Genomic DNA, 7,265 nt, shown 5'->3' on the forward strand with positions numbered 1-7,265 from the left:
AGTCTTCCCTTATGCTTAGAAACTAGTATGGAACCCTTCCCTAATAGTTATAGCTCATGAAAAACACCTTAAGACCCCTTGCATATGGGTTTACGGTTTGGGGATCTCCCAAAACCGTAAACACCCCAAAAGTGTGCATAAACGGCCCTAGTCCCTTCACAAGCTTAGGAAACATGTCTAAATCCTTCCTTGATGTGTTTAGCACGAGAAAAGCACCATAAAACCCCCTAGAATATGGGTTTACGGTTTGGGAATCTCCCAAAACCGTAAACTCCCCCAAAGTGTGTTTTAATGCCCTAAACACCCTTTTAAGCCTTGACTAGTAGCCTAGAACCTTACACTGTCGACCTAAGGACCTCAGTTCATGAAATCAATGGGTTACCATGAGTTTACTACCATAAACTCATGTGTTTACGGTAGTAAACTCCCAAGAACATGGTTCAAAAATCATAAACACAAGTTAGGGTCATTTTAAGACCTTAAACTCACCCAAACACTTGTTTAAGCTTTGGAGCACTTAACCACTTGAACCCCTAGAGTTTTAAGCCCCTTTTGGTGACCAAATGAGAGTTTACGGCAAGGAGTTTACTCCCCTGGGCTGTAAACTCTAACAAACATGGTCATTGGACCATAAACTCCCGTATGAAGCCTTGCACTCCTTTGTTGCAACCCGATAGCCTCCTAACACTTTTATCAAAGTGTTTCCATGTTCTGGAGTGTCCCAACTTAATTTATTAGTTATAAATTGACTAATTAGTTTTATATATATATATATATATATATATATATATATTTATTAACTAGGGTCGTGTGTGTGTGTACAAGTCTCCATTTGTCACCTAGCACCATATTCGACACTTCCTTCTGATCCGCTCACTGCAGGTGAGTTCATACCCCTTGAATTAACCTTTTAAATGTTTCTAAATGTTTTTAAATGCTTTATGGGGGGGGATACAAGTTGAAACATGCTAGTTATTATATCAATCACATGTGATTAATAACTAACATGCAACTGGATTTACTATACGTTACCCGTTTTACCAAACAAATTTCTTCAAATGATTTTCTTAAATGTTTTGTATGTTTAAAACTCTTTATTAAATTGTTCATTATACACCGTGTTTTTCATCTCAAACTCTTTTACAATTGTGTTTCAAACAAAGGTTCCTTTATACTTAACTGTTTTATCAAACAAATACTTTCAAACCGTTTTATAAACTGACATCAAGTCGATCTTTCCTTAGATATTAATCTTTTTCAAAGGTTTTACAAAACTTCTTTTATGCTTTTATATTATCAAATGCATGCCTGTATACGTATAGTTATATAAGTAATGTTTAAAGGACTTACGAAGGCTAACCCGCTCTGTTTCCTTTTCCCCGTTGGGATGTGGTCTGGTGGGTATCAGGTATCCGTCCGAAGGTCGTTTAACCATCAGTTATATATCATGTATACATATAGAGACATAAAAGTTTTCTTCAGTCGGTTCAGTACCTTTGGGTAGCAAAGACACACTTCAAGTTATACATATACACCATTAGTAACTATTATAGGTATAGTTAGGAGATACTACTTACCATTCCAAAAGTACATGGAATCACACAAGAGTCAGTTCATTCATGAGTCTATACTAGTACATTACATGTTACATGAGTACATTTACATAGATACACTTACATGAATACATTTACAAAGATACGCTTACATGAATACAATTACATAGATACGCTTACATGAATACATTTACATAGATACGCTTACATGAATACAATTACATAGATACGCTTACATGAATACATTTACATAGATACGCTTACATGAATACATTTACATAGATACCCATACATGAATACATTTACATAGATACGCTTACATGAATACGTTTACATAGATACGCTTACATGAATATGTTTACATAGATACGTTTACATGAATACGTTTACATAAGATACCCTTACATGAATACGTTCACATAGACATGCTTACATGAGTATGTTTACATAGATAACATATGATGATTTACTATTACATATTACATGTATAGATACAGTTATATAATTCTCCTTCTTATCTTTATTATGTGATTCAATCACATAATCGACGAGATAGATTGGACGTAATATCCTAGTACCAAGGGATACTTTGCAGGACTAACCATTCCTAAAACCTTGTTAGCTACATAGGTAAATGCACATCTACGGATGTCAACGATTGATACCATTACAGGTATACTTTAAGGGACTAACTATTCCTTTACCCAACTGTTAGCAACAGAGGTAAATGTACATCTACGGATGTCTTCAGTTAACACTGTTAGTTATCCTAGTACAAAAGGATAATACTTAGGTTATTTATATTATTACCTTTATCTTGTGACTCATTCACACAACCGATGAGGTGAATTATATTTGAGTATCCTAGTACCAAAGGATACAATTTCTTATAATAATAATAATAGTAGCACAGTCGGGTCTTGGTAGAAGGCTACTTTCAGAACAGTCGGGTCTTGGTAGAAGGCTACTTTCAAAACAGTTAGGTCTTGGTAGAAGGCTACTTTCAAAACAGCTAGGTCTTGGTAAAATACTACTTTCAAAACAGTTAGTTCTTGATAGAAGATTACTTTCAAAAAAGTTAGGTCTGGGTAGAAGACTCCCTTTTATACTAGTAGGAATCATAGGGATTTCTAGGGTTTTCAAACGTTTACAGCTGTTTTACAAACATTTTCATACTTATACGAACTTTCTTTCAAAACAATTTCAAGTCTTTCATTACAAGTTTTACAAATTAAAGACACATTAATACTTATGAATTCACCAGCTTTTGGGCTGATACTTGCTATCAAAATAACTTGTATTCTCAGGTCACAAATAGTCAGGTTCGACGACCAGGTATTGTGAAGACGGAGCCGTTCAGACTCATCTTTTATTTTGATTATTCATTATGTTGTTGTGTACTATGAAAGAACACACTTGTAATTAAAATTATACTATTAATGCAATGGATGATGTTGTTGCTTGTTTACTACTTTACATTGTTGTGATACATTACATGACGTCCTCCGCCCCAAAACGTTTCCGCCTTTCTTGGTTTTGGGGTGTGACATGTGGTATGATGGGGGAACTCACTAAGTTTCGTGCTTAGAGTTTTCAGTTTTGTTTCAGGTACGTCTTCATCGAAGGGGAAAGAGTCGGCGTGGTAGCTGCACATCACACGCACATTGGATTTTCCGCATAATGTGATTCATGGGATTGTACTCTGATTTTATTACTATTCGATGTTTTGATTTTGAGACATGTTCATGATGGTTTATGGATTGATATGGTATCGACAATGTTTTTAGTAAACGATTTTATAAAACACTTAATTAAAAACGAAATTTTTGGACTCGAATTTTGGGATGCTACAAGTTGGTATCAGAGCCTTGGTTTGAGGGATTCGGACACACCTTCAGGGTGCCTGGACTCAAACCGAGGGTTTGAAATATTCTCACAAGAAAATATTTTCTAAAAGTTAAAGTAAGAAAGTTTTGAGAAAGAACAAGGTGTGTGATGTGCGCGACCGGCCGAGCTCAAGTAAGTTTTCCCCAAGATACCTGCACACTTTATGTTCTATTATGATATGGTTATGAGAAATGCATGCTAGATTAGGTCTAAGGATCTAGGGAGGATGCCTTTTATGCCTGCTATGTGTATATGAGAACTACATGCTAGAATAGGGCTAAGGATTTAGGAAGATGCATGTTATGCCTTTTGTATACGCTTATTGAGTTGCATGATTGCCCGGATAGGATATGTTTGGGATGGGCTACTCAATGCCCGAATGCTGCTTGCTTTGTGCTAATAGGAGTTCTAGTTATTTTCAATTAACTAGTAAACAGATACATTACATTACATATTGCGAGGATTAAATAATTTCAGAAGGTTAGGTCTATCCCTATTCCGCAACTCTTGTTTGAGTCCAACCGTTGTAGGGCAGGACCTCTCATTCAAAGAATTATCTGGTCTTAGTGGTATGTAATGGTATCCGCAAGCTAGTTAGGTGAAAGTGACAGGAACTTCTCATGCAGTTGATGGCGGAGAGTAGATTGGAGGAGTTACCGTAGGGTGAGCCTAGGAATAAATTAGCACTAAGTACAGTAGTGCAAAAAGGGACTTGGTGAAGTCAAAGAGAACCAGACATTATGTTTTCTGTGTGTTATTGTGCCAGGTTTCAAGCTAATCCAAGAGAACCTCACATGGTTGCTGTGAAGAACATATTCCATTACCTAAAGCGAACCCCTTCACTCGGTCTCTGGTACCCTGCAAGATCTGGATTCTTCATTCAATCTTATTCTGATGCTGATCTAGGAGGATGTGGACTGGACAGAAAGAGCACCACAGGTGGATGCCAATTTCTTGATGGAAAACTTGTAAGCTAGCAGTCCAAGAAGCAAACTTGTGTGTCATTATCCACAGCCGTAGCTGAGTATATTGATGCAGCCTCTTGCACTTCTCAAGTAATCTGGATTCAAATCAACTGAGAGACTATGGGCTAAGCATGAAGAAGATACCTCTTTATTGTGACTCAGAAAGTGCAATAAGGATTTGTCACAATCCGGTGCAACATTCAAAGACTAAGCATATTGCACTTAGATACCACTTCATTAAAGATCATGTTGAAGATGGGAACGTAGAAGTACACTTTGTTCGATCTAGTGATCAATTGGCCGATATATTCACTAAGGCATTACCTGAAGCATTCTTTAACAGAATCTTACAAGGATTGGGTATGATGGAAGCAGACTCGGTACCGAATCCTCAATCTTATCACTAAAACTTAGACAAGCGAAATGGAGCGACCGTTCGGTCTATTTCGGCTCCTCAATTTTTTTTGGAACCGAAATGCACCGATCGCTCGGTCTATTTTGGCTCCACAAATTTTTTTTGGGAACCGAAATGCACCGATCACTCCGTCTATTTCGCTTCATTCCACTAAGATAAGGCTTCGGTTGTATTGTGTTTTTGTTTCTTTTCTTGTCTTTAAATTGTTTAATGCTTATTTAAACCTTTTTCTTTTTCTGTTTTTATTCTTTTTCAGAAAACTTTAAAAATTCAAAATTTTGGTTTTTTTTGTGTGTGTGTTATATTTATTTGTTCTTGCCTCATTTCAATCCCAAGGATACACGTAGAACAGAAAATGGAGCCGGTACGGGTATGATGTGTCTTTTATGAACTAGTTAAGGGTCCCTGGAAGCATGCTGCTGTATTTTGACTCAAGCCTCTACGACCTAGTGCTAGGCCTTAATGATTCGATCGAATCCTATTGTTTCTTCCCAAACAAGCAATTCTTATTTACTCGGTCTAGAGCTACCTTACTCTTCTCATATGAGTTAAGAGTTTCACTGCTTTGTCATCCTATATAGTTGAAGGTACTTTCATTTCTTTCACCATCCTCAAACCATTCTCCATCTACTATCGGTTCACAATAGTAACCCTTGAGACTCTCGGTTCTTACCACTGAGGTTTATGGTTGCACAACATCTGTGTTTATGATCTTAGATACATATACCATGTGCTGAGTGAAACCCAAAATTCAACACCCACAATTAATTAACGGTGAATTTCTATATTCAAGAACTTACTTGGTACCGAATGAAATCTCTTTTATTTGCGAGGTCTTTTATGAATTTGTCTATTACCAAGACTATTCTTCCCATAAAGATCCAGCTTTTTTTTGAGATTTTTATACACTCTTTTGTCATCACAAACTAACACCTGCCTACTTGTTCAACAGACCACATCGGTCTCACAAGTACTTCCTCCGACACTCGGTCTTATTCTAAGTATTGATGTTCGGTTGAAGATAAGCCACTATAAGCCTATGTCATGAAAAGAAGCCTTTCAATGTTTATTAACAAACACTTGATCGTATTCTCAGGAATCCACACAAGCACTTTGAGTCTCTCTTGACTTCGAAGGAAGTGATTCTTGTCCGGAATCCTCTGTTTTTCGTCTAATTGTCAAACATCACTCACAACCCATACACATTTGCTTTATTACTTTATCTTTTGTCACTCTGATGCATGAAATTTTTTTAATTTTCCTCATTCTATTGATGAGATGCTTGAGTATCTTTGTCATCTAGTGAATCAAGGGCAATTCAGGTTCCGATGGTACATTCTAATTCAAATGCATATTGTTGAAATCTTTTGGGCGTGTGAATTTGAACGGTCGCTATACGCACACGTGTTGATGCCTACCTAGGAACATCCAACCTGTCAAATCGCGCTTTTTCAGTCTACTTTTTAGAGATAACGTCACAATCGTCATGATTTTCTCTCTCCTACCAACGGTATATAAAGGGATTGCACGATTCCTTGTCTTCTATCGCTTCAAAGATTACTAAACTGTAACGGCGCTTCCCACTATTCACCTTCTTCACTTGTTCAACAATGGCGACCTCTTCTTCTGCACAAGATCAAACTGCTTCGTCTGCCTTTTCTTACCATCAAGCCTAATCAGAACATGATTATTGAACTCACTCCATTCGTGTATGATTCCTATATGTTGCACGTTGTGGAGTGTTTGAAGTATTGTCCGCTAGTTGTTGCCCTAACCCAGTTCGAGGCTGTTCCGATGTCATTATTATCTCATGTTTACTCATCTGCATCATATGACAAGAATAAGGAACGAATATATTTCCAAATCCACAACAACAAGGCCTCAATTTCCAGAGGGAGGTTTTCTTCTTTACTTCATCTCGCAGTCGATTCTTCGGTGGTTTCTCCTGACTTTATCACCACAACACAACTCTTCTCCATGTTGTATGAAATGGGCTATACTGATGTCTTGACAACCATTGCCAAAGTCAAGAAGTCCTGTCTACCATCTCAGTGGAATGGTCTTCTCACTTTACTGATCAAAGGCTTGGTAGAACAAAGTGCTGGATCAGATGGCACTAGCAAGGGGTTCTTGACTATTCTCTATGGTTTGTATATTGGTTTAAACCTGGACTAGCAAGGGCTATACTGATGTCTTGTCCAGAGCCTGAACACTTCCACTCGTCAATCCGAAATCTCCTGTGGATGGTTTTGGACCATTATTACTCGACGGGCCATTGATACTCTGGAAGTTCCGGTAATGAAGGATACTCTAATTGCGTCAATTGCAACCTTCCATACGAAGAAGATCATCATCTCCGACCCATCCAAGTTTCATCACTATGGTTCCATTCTGGAGACCATGTACCGCAGTGTTACACTGCACGGTAAGGTGATGGCCGACTAC

Source organism: Lactuca sativa, chromosome 2 (genome assembly GCF_002870075.4).
Source record: "Lactuca sativa cultivar Salinas chromosome 2, Lsat_Salinas_v11, whole genome shotgun sequence".
NCBI lineage: Eukaryota > Viridiplantae > Streptophyta > Magnoliopsida > Asterales > Asteraceae > Lactuca > Lactuca sativa.